This window comes from Myxine glutinosa, chromosome 4 (assembly GCF_964187855.1).
Source record: "Myxine glutinosa chromosome 4, kmMyxGlut1.1, whole genome shotgun sequence".
NCBI lineage: Eukaryota > Metazoa > Chordata > Myxini > Myxiniformes > Myxinidae > Myxine > Myxine glutinosa.
Window position 1 is genome coordinate 205,317,872 of NC_136264.1, and position 16,500 is coordinate 205,334,371.

Here is a 16,500-nt window from a genome sequence, read left to right on the forward strand (position 1 = left end):
GTGCGGCGCTCCGATAGCGCGTGGGCTTCGCCACTACACATCGTCCCAAAGCCAGGGGGCGGCTGGCGCCCATGTGGCGACTACCGCCACCTTAACGACGCTACCACCCCCGACAGGTATCCAATCCCGCACATCCAAGACTTCTCCGCCCGTCTGGCGGGACGGGTCATTTTTTCGAAAATTGATCTCATACGGGGATATCACCAGGTACCTGTCAGGGCGGCCGACGTCCCTAAAACGGCAGTCATCACGCTGTTCGGCTTATTCGAATTCTTACGGATGCCGTTTGGTCTCAAGAACGTGGCTCAGGCATTCCAGCGCTTGATGGACGGCGTGCTGCGTGACCTGCCGTTCCTTTTCGTTTACCTAGACGACATCCTCGTCGCCAGCACGTCCCGGGCCGAGCACCTCCTCCACCTCCGAACACTGTTCGGGCACCTCAGCGAGCACGGCCTCATCGTCAACCCGGCCAAATGCCACTTCGGCACGACGGCTGTTGATTTTTTGGGCCACCACATCACCAAGAACGGGGCCGTGCCGCTGCCAACCAAGGTCGAGGCCATCACCACATTCCTGCGTCCCCGCACCATAAAGGCCCTGCAGGAATTCCTGGGAATGGTGAATATTTATCACCGCTTCGTGCCCCGTGCTGCTCAACTCATGCGGCCCCTCTACGAAGCCCTCCGGGGAAAGCCGGCCAAGCACGACATCGCCTGGTCCGCAGCAATGGACGCGGCCTTCCAAAGCTCAAAGTGGGCCCTCGCCTACGCAACACTGCTCGCTCACCCGGTGCTCAACGTTCCCATCGCCATCACCACGGATGCCTCCGACTACGCGGTGGGCGCCGTACATGAGCAATGGGTGAACGGGGTTTGGCAGCCACTCGCTTTTTTCAGCCAGCAGCTCCGGCCGAACGAGCTCAAATACAGCACGTTTGACCGTGAGCTCCTCGGTCTACACCTGGCCGTCCGCCATTTCCGCCACCTCCTGGAGGGCCGACCTTTCATGGTGTTCGTCGACCACAAGCCGTTGGTTTACGCAATGGCCAAGGTCACGGAGCCGTGGTCGGCCCGCCAACAGCGCCACCTCTCCGCCGTGTTGGAGTTTACCACGGACATCCGGCACGTCTCCGGCAAAAACAACGCCGTGGCCGACTGTCTTTCCCGGGCCAGTGCAAACGCGGTCCACCTGGGCGTGGACTTCGCGCTTATGGCGGCGGACCAAACCACCGACACCACGGTGCAAGCCCTCCGGGCAGCGGACACGGGCCTCCGCCTGGCCGACATCCCCTTCGCGGATACTGTCCTGCTCTGCGACGTCTCCCAAGGCCAGCCTCGCCCCATCGTGCCCGTCACCTGGCAACGCCGCATCTTCGCCTCCCTCCACGGCCTTTCCCACCCGGGCCGGAAAGCTTCCCAGAAGCTGGTGTTGGCGCGATTCGTCTGGCACGGCCTTTGTCGGGACGTCCGTGATTGGACCAGCACCTGCACAGCCTGCCAACAGGCCAAGGTCCACCGACACACCCAGGCCCCGCTGGCACCTTTCACCATGCCCAAACGACGTTTCGACCACGTCAACGTGGATCTGGTGGGCCCCCTCCCCCCGTCACGGGGGTTCACACACCTGCTCACCATGGTGGACAGGACCACCAGGTGGCCGGAGGCCATTCCCTTCGTCTCCACCACCACCGCCGACGTGGCGCAGGCTTTCATCGCCACCTGGGTCGCCCGCTTCGGCGCACCGGCGGACATCTCGTCAGACTGCGGACCACAGTTCACCTCCGAGCTGTGGGGCGCGGTCGCCCGCAACCTGGGGGTCAAGCTCCACCGTACTACGGCCTACCACCCCCAAGCAAACGGGTTGTGTGAGCGATTCCACCGCTCAATGAAGGCCGCGCTCATGGCCGGCCTTCAAGACGGCGGTTGGGCCGACCGGCTGCCGTGGGTCCTTTTGGGCCTCCGCACGGCCCCCAAGGAGGACCTCCAGGCATCCACCACCGAGCTTGTCTACGGCCAGGCGCTACGCGTCCCGGGCGAATTCGTGCCCAACGCTACCAGTCCCTGGTCCGCAGCTCACCAGCGCTCGGACCTCCAGGAGGCCGCCCGACGGTTTGCCCCCGTGCCAACATCCCACCACGGTGACCCCCAGTCCTACGTCCCCCCAGCACTTCGCACAGCGGAGTATGTTTTTGTGAGTCACGACGCACATCGGGGGCCACTCCGGCCGCCGTACGACGGGCCCTTCCGGGTCCTGCGACGGGACGACAAGTCGTTCGTCATCGACATCGGCGGCAGGTCGGACCGGATTGCGGTGGACCGCCTCAAGCCGGCGCACGTGGACGTCGACCAACCACCACGGGTGGCCCTTCCGCCACGGCGAGGCCGCCCCCCGTCCACGGGGCCCCCCACTCGACCGCCCACCACCACACCGGACCCCCCCCCCCCCCCCCCACGACCCGCCAGGGGTCGCTTCGGCCGGGTCATCAGGACCCCCCTCAAATTGACCCTGCCGGTGCAAGTCGATTCTGGGGGGACGTGTGTAGCGGCTACCGCTGGGTTTTCACAATCGCCTTGCACCTATCAAGGACGCGGAGTGATCACCATGCCGGGCTCGTCCAGGACGCCCGGGCAGGCTCGCCCTCAACTTGCCAGGCCGCAGCCAGGACGCTAGGCCACGCCCCCTCTCGCCTTTCCTGGGCAAACGCTCCGGGATAATGTGTGTATATATACACAAAGAATTAAGTTAAGCACCCCTACACAACGAATTAAGGTAAGCACCCCCTAATATATATTCTTTGTGTATATGTATACATTGGCATATATTCTAAGGTATGTGAGATCAAATAATGATTGGTATGACATTAGCAATTATCCATTGATGAAATTGAGTGATCAAAGTGAAAAAAAATGATTGGTTGAGTCAGTGATCCGATCACGTGGGTCCTACACACGTTATTGACGCAAAGATCGCTAGAGGTCTTCTCAGAACAATGACTGTACGTTAGAAAACATAAACGTCATCCACACTGTCCGTGATGGACCTATAGCTCCATACTTAAATTGAGGTGAAAATATGCCTAAAATTCCCAAAAAATTTCACCTTAAATTATTCAGAATAAAATATTGAAAACGGCATGATTGTTATGTTTTTATGTGACCATAATATCACTTCTCCAGAAAATATAGCAATATCATGGGTATATTACACTGTTTTGACGACAACAAACTTGTAATGTGCGAGGTTGTAAAAAAACGGGGGGGGGTGCTTAACTTAATTCTTTGTGTATATATTGCTGCCCGATAAACGGGCTTTTCAGAGTACCTGAGTGTTTTGTTTGAATAAAGCAACTCGGACGAATTCCAGCTTTTTGTCGCGTCCATTCTTCCGATTGACGTGGGAGCCCGAGCTCCTTCACTATTATCGTTAGTTTTGTTGTTCGAAGTGGCCTTGCAAAAAAGCCACAATTAAGGTAACTTAATATGGCTATACACCTCAAGACGCAACCCATTGATGGCAATGGCAGGGAAACCCCGCTCGGGCGAGAAAACCCCCTTGGGGAGGGGGGCAAATGAATGCGCTACAGCTGTTATAGGTGTTAGCTTGTGTTGATAACACCGCCGCCGAGTGTATGACTGTGGCATGACAATACTGTGCACATGTACCTACGTACTTCTGGAGTGACCTCCGGGCCGGAAGTGCCGGACGCGGAACATGGCATGCTTGAACTACTAATGGCTCCGTGTCCTTTTATACGAGCGTCTGAAACAACAACCTTCATAATGTAACCCTTGGTCATCCTGTCAAGTTTGGCTGAGATTGGATAAGTAAGGACGGAATGTATTGGCGTCAAAAATTCATCAGACATCAGACATATGCGACAGACACAAATGGCATATTTTAGTATGATTCTCTCAGGTACGTATAGTATTCGGCATGCGCCAGGCCAGGAAACGATCTCTGATGTCCCCTTGTCTCTGTGTGGTCTCTGGTTCCTCGAATCTTGAGCACTCCCAATTCCTCCCAATTGGTTCCTCCCAATTCTCAGCGAGGAAATGAGTATGATTTATATGATTTGGATTAGTGGAGATATCAGCTGCTTTTTTGTTATTATCCTTTTCTCACCTGTGTTCCAAGTAGACTGTAGCGCGACCTGCGTCGTGATGCTTTAATAGGCGGTGTATATTCGGAAATGGTGTTTGATATGGCGATATTAAAATGGAAATGTTGAAAGAAAAACTATTGAATATAGCAAGCGTTTGCTGAATCTAATCGATATGAGAAATCTCATTTGTTTTAATGTAAATGAGTATGATATGTATGATTTGGATTGGTGGAGATTCGGAATCAACGTGGTGGATAAAACATCTTTGTAGGAAGAGGGGTACATGCTAATGTTTACTTCCGGAGAGTGGTTTCATTGAAATCCAATGTCAAGTTAACAAAGGAGGATTCCTGGATGATCCTGCTCTCCGTGCTGGGATAGCCTGTTTTGATAGATAGATAGTGTTTGCATTGGCAGTTTTGACACGCGCGTCCACGTACCCATATTGTTTGGGATAACAAACACTCCCGGGAGTTACCCGAATCCACTGTAGTTGGATTTATTGAAATATGTTAATCCGTTCTCAAGTTATAACACGACAAACAAACAAGCAGACATGGCTCCTTTTATAACATGGATTTTAATGCTTTCGCTGACGAAGTCGACGGAGGCATTATGTTTTCAGGTTTTCCGTCCAGCTGTCTGTCCGTCCGTCTGTCCGTCCGTCCGTGATAGGTTTTCGTTACCGCGACAACTTGAGAACGGATGAAGGGATCTTAGTCAAACTTGGCAAAGGTATGTATAATGAGGTAAAGATGAACTGATTAAATGTTAGTGTCACAAGGTCAAAGGGCAAAGGTCAGAGGTCATGTTAGGTAAAAAATACTGTTACCGCGATAACTTGTGAACCAGTGATGGGATTCTGACTAAATTTGGTACACTTATGTATCATGATGTAAAGATGAAACGATTCGATTTCTGGGTCAAGAGGTTAAAGGTCAAAGGTCAAATCTGTAATAGGTATACAACTTGAGAACGGCTGAAATGATCCAATTCAATCTTGGTACAAGTATGTATAATATTGTAAAGATGAAACGATTCGATTTCTGGGTCAAGAGGTTAAAGGTCAAAGGTCAAATCTGTAATAGGTATACAACTTGAGAACGGCTGAAGTGATCTAATTCAAACTTGGTACAGGTATGCATAATGCTGTAAAGATTAAATGATTAGATTTTGGTTTCAAGAGGTCAAAGGTTAAAGGTTCAAATCTGTAATAGGTCTATAACTTGAGAATGGCTAAAGGGATCTAATTCAAACTTGGCACAGACATGTATAATGATGTAATGATTAACTGATTAGATTTTGGCTGTCCTGCGGTCAAAGGCCAGATGTCAGAGGTCACGTCAGGTAAAAAAATGTGAGAACTTGTGCACAGCTGAAGGGATTTAAATTAAAACTTGGTACAGGTATGTATAATGATGTAAACATGAACTGATTAAATTTTGGGGTCAATAGGTCAAAGGTCAGAGGTCATGTCAGGTAAAAAGATGCTCACTTTGGCACAGCTGAATGGATTTAAATCAAACTTGACACAAGTATTATAATGTAATAATGTGGGCGGAGGCATATCAGTGACGTCGTGACGTCGAAGAGTGCCGTTCTAGTTTTAAATTTTGTACACCACTCCTTTCTTATGCCATCTCCAGGCGCTGCATGACGTCATTGCCAGTCACCGAAGGGTATTCTATTAGGCAATGATGCATGCTGAAAGGGAGAACTCAGTTTTCACTCCGGTTTCTTGTTTTCTTGTTTGTTTGTCCGGGCGATATCTCAGCCTTCCTTTGAGCTAGGAAGCTGAAATTTCGCCATAATAGTGAGAACGTGCTTTGGCAAAAACAGTATTTTTTGTTTTTTGATTAATCAATTAATTGAGGAGCTATTTAATTATTATCGATTAAGTACTTATTTATTTCCTTTCTCATCTGGGCATTATCTCAGGCACCTTTTGAGCGAGGAAGCTGATATTTCGACATGACAATGACCAAATGATTTGGCTGTAAAGGCTATTTTTGATTTATTTATTAATCAATGAATTGATTAATTATTTAATTGTTTGATTAATCACTGAATTAATTTTTAAAAAATTAAGTTACAGATTCGGATGAAACAGTGGTGGTTTAGGTATTCTATTAGCCAATTGATTAATTATTTATTTTTTATGATTATTATTCATTTATTTTCATTATTAGTCATTTATTTATTTTCGTCATCTGGGCAATATTTCAGGCGCCTTTTGAGCTAGTAAGCAGATATTTGGACACGACAGTGACCAAGTGATGTGGCTATAAAAGATATTTTTGATTTATTGATCAATCAATTAATCGATGAATTATTTATTGATCAATTAATTATTTATTTTTTTGATAATGACTTATTTAATTAATTTTCAAAAAGTTACAGCTTCGGATGAAGCACTAGTGGTTTCGGTATGCTATTAGCCAAATTATTAAGAAAATGTTTTATGATTATCATTTATTGATTTTAATTATGCAATTAACCAATCAATTTATTGTACACCTCTCCCTCCAAATACAGTCTCTATGAGCTGCACGGCGGTATTGCCAGGCGCCAAAGGCGCCCCGGAAATGCCGCGCTGGATGATATTTATTTATTTAACATGGGGACAGTGTACTTTGAATGTATCTGAACTTGTTTTCTTGTTTTCCTGTTTGTTTTCTTGGTTGTCCGGGCGATATCTCAGCCATCCTTTGAGCTAGGAAGCTGAATTTTGGGCACAATTGTGAGCAAGTGCTTTGACAAAAACCGTATTTTTTGTTTTTTGATTAATCAATGAATTGATTAGTTATTTAATTATTATCTATTAATTAAGTACTTATTTATTTTCTTTCTCATCTGGGCAATATCTCAGGCACCTTTTGAGCTAGGAAGCTGATATTTGGGCACGACAGTGACCAAGTGATGTGGCTATAAAGGCTATTTTTTATTTATTGATTAATCAATTAATCGATTTTATTTAAGTATTCGATTAATGACTTCATTAAAAAAAATTTTTTAAGTTACAGATTCGGATGAAACGGTGGTGGTTTAGGTATTCTGTTAGCCAATTGATTAATTCTTTAATTATTTTCTGATTTTTATTTATTTAATTTTATTAATCCTTTATTTATTTTCTTTCTCATCTGCGCAATATCTCAGGCACCTTTTTATCTAGGAAGCTGATATTTGGACACGACAGTGCCCACGTGATGTGGCTTTTAAGGATATTTTTGATGTATTGATTAAGCATTTAATTATTTAATTGTTTTGATTAATGACTTTAATTAATTTCCACAAGGTTACAGCTTCGGATGATGCACTGTTGGTTTAGGTATGCCATTAGCCAATTGATAAAGAAAATATTTAATGATCATTATTTTTTGATTTTAATTATGCAATTAATCAATCAATTATTGTACACCTCTCCCTCCAAATACAGTCTCTATGAGCTGCACGGCGGTATTGCTGGGTGCCGAAGCCCCGGCAATGCCGTGCTGGATGATATTTATTTATTTGGCATGGGGGCGGTGTACTTTGAATGTATCTGTACTTGTTTTTGTTGTTTTGAGCATACGGAAGAAGAACTGGTGGTTTTGTCTAGACTAAGACGTCTTATTACAACGGACTTTTTTTGCATTTTCAGATGCTTTCCATTGAATAATTATTTTAGAGTAATCTTAGGCTCATGATTGAGCTTGTACATAAATCATAAACGGGACCAAGACGTCAGGAGGATAACCACGATATGCAGAACAGCCAAAGTTCAACTACATTTGTATATCATGAACAAACAAATATGGGATTTGAACCTTACCCAATGCATTAACAGACAGACAGACAGACAGACAGTAGGGGTGAAGTAGGAACCAACCTATTGCCTCCGCTACTAAAGGCGGACGTAGGTTATGTTTTCACCACTGTCTGTCTGTCTATCTGTTTATTTGCCTGTGGGCAGGATATGTCAAAAGGTTACGGATGGATTTGGACGAAATTTGGTGGACAGGCTGGGTGTGGAGCAAGGGTTAATGGATTCGATTTTTGTTCAGGTCCAAATCCAGATCAGTGAGATACAAAACGTAAACTGTCCAGCCTGGGACCTGGAGGTTGTACATTCTCTACTGTCGTTCTAGTTTCAAAAGTAACACCGACTCTAACCAGGGTTTTTTCTATTGCAGCTACAATTGTAGCACCTCAAACTGAAGACAGCACACTGGTAGCATGCTCGTCTCGATAGCTACCTGGTCTGGGTTTGAGTACAACTACCAACCTTCACTCGACTGGTGCTTCATTAGGAATGGCAGTGCACCATGGGAGGTCATTAAGCCGGCTGTACCATTCGCCAGCACTCATTTATACATTCGAGGAACCCCATGATACTTTTTGAAGAGTATGCTATTGTGTGCCTTGGAAAAGCATCAAATTCCTGCTGTAATATACGAGTGCATCATTTTGACGGCCGAGCCGCCCCTAGCAATTATGAAATGAGCAGAGCAAATGTGTAATTAAATCCTGATAGAGTATGCATTTGCTAGGTAGAGAGATGTATCCATGCAAGGAAAATGAGGAGTCGCCTACTCGTGAGATAGTCATTGTTATAATCATAGTTATTGGCAGCGCAGATCTTCCATGAGTTATTGTTATTGCCAACGCGGAATTTCAATGCAATTGCTCTTGTAATCTCCAGTTACCCCACAATGCCTGTAATCTTAGATGTCTACACCTGAAGTGCAAGGCAGTCATTATAAAGAAACTAATAAGGCTATTTTCTATGAAACTTTATCGATTTAACCTATCGACATTAGCATTTGATTCTGCTTTTGTTTCTCTTTTTCATTTTATTTTCTCTTCTCTTTCCACATGGAATTGATGGAATCATGAACACTCACAATCCAAGCCTTACAATGGCTGCGTGCTTTTGAAGAGACCCACTCGGTGGGGGTTTCTCGGTGTCGTTTCCGGCTAGGATTTGGCAGAAATGAGTTAGCACCAACTGGTGGAAACGACTTACAACATCCATCCTGATGGCATTGAATATGACTTGCCATTCCATGAGGACGCACTGGCAGAAGTTATTGCACCGGGGTTCGAATCCACACAAGCTATAAACTGTCATCCCGGTGTTTCACAGGCAAGGTGATTCGTCAATGCGTGCCACCCGCTAATTTCGGTCCCCTTGTGTTTTATACCTCTCCCCCCCCCCCCCCCCCCCCCTTCCCACGCCTCCTCCCCCCAAGCCCTCTCCCTCCCACACTTCTCCCTGCTCTCAAATGTTGTGGTTGTGTGCTTCCCCTTCTCTCCCCATCTTGTCTTCCGCTCCCTCTTTTTGTATATTTTGTTTGTCTGGTTGATTTGTTTGTGAAATAAATGTTAGCTCTTTCACGAGCCTCGATTCAGTATACAAAAAAAAAAAAAATCCTTCGGACGTTAAATTGGTGTTAAAGATCCCATGGTGTCCTTCGCGAAGAGTAGGCGAGCCATGACCGGCACCATGACCAGATTCCGAATTCCTGCCCTAACCAGTAGAGGGCACTGCATCAGCCGCACAGCCACCCCGTGCCGCAGTCTTGTGCTGCATACGAATGAAGAAGACTCAGGTTGCAGGATTTTGAAAGAAGTGAAGTCGCCTCCTTAAAAACTCCGCATTCTTCACGAGAAATTATTGAGCAGGACCAAGATGCTCGCATGCTATTTGCGCAAGATGCCGTCGAGTATGAGCGAAGATAGCACCTTTCTTGATGAAGTCTTCTAAATACAGTATATTATAAAAAAAACACACAAATAAATGCAAAATCAAATTCTTCCTTCATGTCCTTTTTAAAATCGAAATATTATTACATTTGTTAAAGTTGTTTCTTAAATACACACTTGAGTCTTAAGTGGGACGGGCCTGCGAAGAACCGAGGCGCTGACATGGTCTGTAACATCTGTGCTTCATACGTTATTGGAGATTAAATTTATCCTAAACGTGTTAGAAAGTTGAGAGCATCGACAATTGTTTAAATCAGTGTTGAAAACATTTCGAGTGGAATTCAGTAGGTGGGACTCATAACAGAATTAGAAAGAATTTGTGCAGCCATTCCATAGTGCCTCAAATAGTCCCTACTGATCGGACTTAACAAGTATGTATAACTACAAAAGAGGTGTGTGTGTGTGTGTGTGTGTGTGTGTGTGTGTGTGTGTGTGTGTGTGTGTGTGTGTGTGTGTGTGTGTGTGTGTGTGTGTGTGTCACCATTTTTTCTCAGAGATGGCCAAAATAATCAACATCAAACTTTCAGAGGTTCATCAGTGAGTGCCGGGGTTTGTTTTAGGCAAAAAAGGACTTTCTTTGTTTTAAGTTGCTCTATAGTGTCGAAGCCTTTTTGCTATATACAATGGAATATTAAATGATCCCTGATCCCATTCCTGTAGGGAAGTGTTTAGAGACCCCACTAAAAATAGGGGAAAAAACCGAAATTTGATTTCTTCAAAATGCCAACAGGATGAGAACAGCAACGGGCAATGTGGGGAACCCCTACTAGTATATAATAAGGTTCGCTTGTTCGTTAAGCATATTGGACTGGGAGTCAGTTCCGCATTCATCCTACAGGTGTGGACCATCCTTTAAGGGCTCTGGTTTGGGCCACTGATGCTTTGCCCCTTATAGAAAGGTGTGGACCATCCTTAAAGGGCCACCGTTTGTGCCGCTGATGCTCTGCCCCTTATAGACAGGTGTGGACCATCCTTTAAGGGCCACATTTTGGGCCGCTGATGCTCTGCCCCTTATAGACAGGTGCAGGCCATCATTTATGGGCCACAGTTTGTGCTGCTGATGCTCTGCCCCTTATAGATTGGGGCAGGAATTTGTTCAGAGTAATGACGACATCTTGCCGACTCTTCGTCGAAATATCTTCAGCGTCCACCAACGTGAGCAGACAGATCCTCGGCTAAACGCCTGTTCGAGGGACTTCCTGATGCAATGCCCTACCTGTGAAACACCAATCAGACAGTTAATAGTCAGGTCGAGAATCAAAGCAGGACTAGACAGCGAGACAGCTATACAGCTGGACGGGTCACCACTCCAATACCGATACTCGACTGAAGCTGCAGGAACTTGAAATTTGTTCAGGATACAGCAGGCAGCATGCCTACTCTTCACGAAGGACACTCTGGGATATTTAACGTCAATCAACTAATGCTAGGAGACAGGACGCTCAATTTGTGGTGCAACCGAAGGATGACACACACATCGATGCCTTGTCTTGCATGCAAAACAACCTGGATTAGAGTTCATAACTGTGTTAGGATTCAAAACCAGACCAGACAAGCGTTACGCCTAGGTCCCCCGTCGGGGAAGTGATGTGAGTTGACAAAGTGGAAGACGCACAAAACATGCTATGATATGATATTTCGCTCACAAGGTTCAGACATACATGGTGGTGGCCATCTTCGATTTTGACGTGGCGACCCAATTTTCAATAGCGTTCTTCCTTATGCCTAGATACACCCACACACCAGATTAGAAGTTGGTACTTCGCTTATTTTTCAAGATATTCATCTCACAAGGTTCAGACATACATGGCGGCGGCCATCTTGGATTTTGACGTGGCGACCCAATTTTAAACAGCGTTCTTCCTTGTGCCTAGATACACCCACACACCAGATTAGAAGTTGGTACTTCGCCTATTTTTCGAGATATTTCGCTCACAAGGTTCAGACATATATATGGTGGCGGCCATCTTGGATTTTGACGTGGCGACCCAATTTTCAATAGCGTTCTTCCTTATGCCGAGATACACCCACACACCAAATTATAAGTTGGTACTTCGCTTATTTTTCAAGATATTCATCTCACAAGGTTCAGACATACATGGCATCAGACATACATGGCGGCGGCCATCTTGGATTTTGACGTGGGTTGCACCCACACACCAAATTCGAATGCGGTCCTTCGCTTACGCACGCACGCCCGCACGCACACACGCACGCACGCACGAACGGACGGACGGACACACGGACGGAGGGGAAAACCATAGTCCCCCTTTCGCTCCGCGGTGCGACGGGGGACAACAACTCAGCGGAGAGCAATTGTATATCATTTTTGGAAAGAAAGGGGTTAATTCCAAATACACTGACAAAAAATCAGCCATTACATGCTACCAATGTTCCATCGGGTAACTCACATTTTGTCTCCATCCTTCCTCACGGGATCATTATTTTTTTGTTTGTCGCGGGCAAGCATGGATTGAGTGCGGCGGAATGCCAACGCTTAGCAGGCAGGCCGGTGAGAAGCGGTGGAGCTCTCCGAGTTTGCAGCCTCCCGTCGAAGCATAAAGAGCAGTGAAACGTCGGTGGTTTGACAGCGCCAATTGACTTCACGTTCACTGGCTACGGATGAATAAAGTTTTCCGCATTCATTAGCCTTGTTTGCCTGCTTCAATTAGGGCCTTCGGTTTTAACGAAGAAGGCTCGGAAACTACCATCGTGCGAACATAACGAATGTACATTAGGTGGTAATTGTGTCGGAATCAATGACGAAATTAATCTCATAAATCTTAATTGCAAAAGTATGCACACTGTCATGGAATGGCATGCAAGGACCACTTCGGTAGTTGATTTATTTGTTGATTTATTTTACAAGGACAGACGACAATTATTGAAACAGGGCAACCAGAGTGGAACTGGCGATAGAGGTTGGGGGCAGCATCACAGAAGCAACGAACGATTCTACAAGTCCCTGCTTGAGATTCATATCATGTTTGTTATTCCATGTAAAGGAAACCTGATGCAGAAAACATTGGTGGGGCAACTGCTGATCGATATAATCCCTGGATGGAACAACGTGTGTTACATGGAGAGCTTGTCTTTGAGAAAACATTTTGTTACTTACGTGTACCTGCGAAGGACAAGCCCCAATGATTCTCAATGGAGGGAATCAATGGAATGTTTGTTGTTCTAAGTATGATAACCGCCCTGGGAAGCGGATGTTTCGGGCGTTAACCCTTAGTCGGGGCAAAAGAGCCTCTGACAAAGGGTCAATGGCAGAAACATTGGTTTGCCCCCTATCCCTGTAGTAACAATGGTGAAATGAAGTAAACCACTCAGACTCTATTCTGTCATCTTTCCTGACCTTATAGGCCAGGAATACCTCAAGATGAAGGTTGACCCTTGTACCAAAGCAAACATCCTTCCTTGCTGAACTATCGAACATACAGTCACGTGAAAAAGTAAATACACCCCATGTAAAGTTTTGACTTTTTCAACATATTTCAACATACAGCTATTTGATCTTCATTTCAACAATATTGATAGATAAAGGTGATATAATATAACAAATATCATGAAACATTTACATTTTGTAGTCCATTGTATAATTTAAATAAACATAAATGCAAATTTCGCATGTGGAAAAAGTAAGTACACCCCTACATTTATCACTACTTCAAATACCGAAAATTAGAATCAGGTGAACCAGCTCAGGTGCAAATGATTAGAACATCATTAGAGAGGATCTTGGAGGAACCTGTCTTATTTAAACTTCAGACATTTAGTTTGGTTTGCTCTTTGTTGTTGGAGTGTGCGGCGTCCCCATGCCTAGGTCAAAAGAGCTCTCTGAGGCCTTCAGAAAGAAGGTTATAGATGCCTACGAGACTGGGAAGGGATTTTAAAAAATCTCCAAACAATTTGAAATCAATCATTCGACTGTCCGGAAGATCATCTACAAGTGCAGAAGATTCCAAACAACTGCCAACTTGTTCAGGCCAGGCCGCCCCAGCAAGTTCAGCCCGAGAGCAGACCGCAAGATGCTGAAACAAGTCTCTAAGAACCCCAGAATGTCATCACGGGACCTACAGGTAGCTCTTGCCACTGTTGATGTCAAAGTGCACGAGTCTACCATTAGAAAGAGGCTGCACAAATTTGATCGACATGGGAGGTGTAAAAAAAAAATAATAATAACCACCTTTAAAGGCCATTTTTCCCCGCAAGCGGGGGTTGGCCTTTTTCGGGAACCGTGGTTGTTGTTGTTTTTCGGTTTCCCTTTTTGAAGCAATGTTTTACGGCCGGATGCCCTTGCTGACGCCAACCCTTTTTGCCGCCTTTAACGACAAACAGGGAATTACCAGTGAACTGGTCCTCAATTAGCCGACCTCGGAAGGATGACAGGCTGAGTCAACCCCCCTGGCGTTAATTCAGCGATCGACCGGGATTCGAACCCAGGATCCTAGGATCCTAAGCTGACACCCTAGCCGCTAGCCCAACACCAGGCTAGCCCAACACGACATGGGTGGTGTGCCAGGAGGAAACCTTTGCTGTCCAGAAAGACCATCAGGGCAAGACTAAAGTTTGGCAATGAACACCTCGGCAAAGACCAGCACTTCTGGAACAATGTGCTTTGGACAGATGAGTCAAAGGTAGAGCTATTTGGCCACAGTCCCAGAAGACATGTTTGATGAAAACCAAAGACAGCATTTGACCACAAGAACCTGATACCAACTGTAAAGCATGGTGGTGGAAATATTATGGTTTGGGGCAGCTTTGCTGCATCAGGGCCTGGGCAGCTCACCATCATATAATCCACTATGAATTCTTCATTGTACCACAGGGTGCTTGAGGATAATGTGAGGCCATCTGTCGGAAAGTTGAAGCTCAAACGAAGGTGGACCTTGCAACATGACAATGACCCTAAACATACCAGTAAATCCACCAAGGAATGGCTGAAAAGGAAGAAATGGAGGGTTCTGCAATGGCTGAGGCAAAGCCCGGATCTAAATCCCATCGAGATGTTGTGGGGGGATTTGAAACGAGCTGTGCATGCAAGAAACCCCTCAAACATCGCACAGCTGTGCTGAAGGAATTCTGCATGGAGGAGTGGGCAAAAATTTCTTCCAGTCGATGTCAGAGACTGGTAGACAGTTATAAGAAACGCATACTTGAGGTTGTTTCTGCCAAAGGGGGCTATACCACCTATTAGAGCCAAGGGTGTACTTACTTTTTCCACATGCGAAATTTGCATTTATGTTTATTTAAAGTATACAATGGACTACAAAATGTAAATGTTTCATGATATTTGTTATATTATATCACCTTTATCTATCAATATTGTTGAAATGAAGATCAAATAGCTGTATGTTGAAATATATTGAAAAAGTCAAAAGTTTACAATGGGGTGTACTTACTTTTTCACATGACTTTATATATATATATATATGACAATCGATGGAAGACTCACACCTGACCAGCCAGAACAAGCCTCACAGCCGACAACGGCTCCAAGCCTCAGGTGTATGCACATCATGTGCATATGTAAGGATTCAAGGTGGTCCAAAGAGAGATTCCATATTGTGGACATACCTGGCCCAGCGATAGCTGGTTTACCCACATGCAGGAAGCCGAAGGTACTCACGATCCATCCCGTTCGTTCACCATCAAACTCAACAGATCAAAAACCGAGCCCACCACTTCCACTGTCCCCACGATGCCAAGATCAACCCCTATCACCTCTCGTGACACCTCACAAGAGATCACACCTGGCTAACCAATTAACTCCATAGATAACCTCAAACGACGGTTCCCGAAGCAGTTTGACACATTCAGAACCTTCCAGACTACAGCTCATCTCTACATCAATGAAGATGCCAAATTAAGCATCGATGCTCCATGCAAATTTACCTTACATCTGAAGCCCAAGCTGAAAGCAGAATTTGACACGATGGAACAAGACGGTGTCGTACGACACGTCACACACCATACAGATTGGTATTTGCTGTAGTTCAAGCATCAAGAAAGATGATTCTTTGAGGCTATGTCTGAACACCAAGCAGCTCGACAACAGTCTCAAAAGTTGTTCACAGAAGACACCTTCATAGAGCTCGACCAAGCATTCAGTAATACCAAATACTTCTCCAAGTTGTACGCAAAAAGCGGGTTACTGGTCAAATCATCAAGATGAAGAATCACAGGAGCTGATAACCTTTCGCACACCATTTGGCCGATATCGTTTGCAGTGACTTCCCTGTGGGTTATCTGTGAGTCAGGACCTCTTCCGGCAGGATATGGACGCCATCATCAAGTGCTACTTTATTGCGGCTGTTACACGCACATAATATACATGCGCCGGATACGGTTTGCCCTCTTCCTGTATATGAAGGATATGAAGTAAACCACTCAGAGACTCATTCATATTATTTTCACCTTAACATGTATCGCTTCGATCCTCATGGCGGTTAGCACATCTCACTTTAACCGGTCAGTTTAACCTGCCATCTCTTATCCTTCAGTTTACCTGTCTACCGACGCAGGTTGACACCTGGTATGCCGACACAGCTTGAGTATTAAGATTGGCTTTTTCATTGTCATTATCCCGTTGGGCAGACAAGGTATCTGCTTCTGACCTTTACATGGTTCCAGGTTAAAAATACAACTCC

At 45.6% G+C, this 16,500-nt stretch overlaps 1 protein-coding gene across 1 annotated transcript in view; it reads right to left on the bottom strand.

The window, feature by feature from the left end:
• LOC137425664 (metabotropic glutamate receptor 8) overlaps positions 1 to 16,500 on the bottom strand; it is a 574,551-nt gene that overhangs the window by 323,556 nt on the left and 234,495 nt on the right. The window lies entirely within an intron of this gene.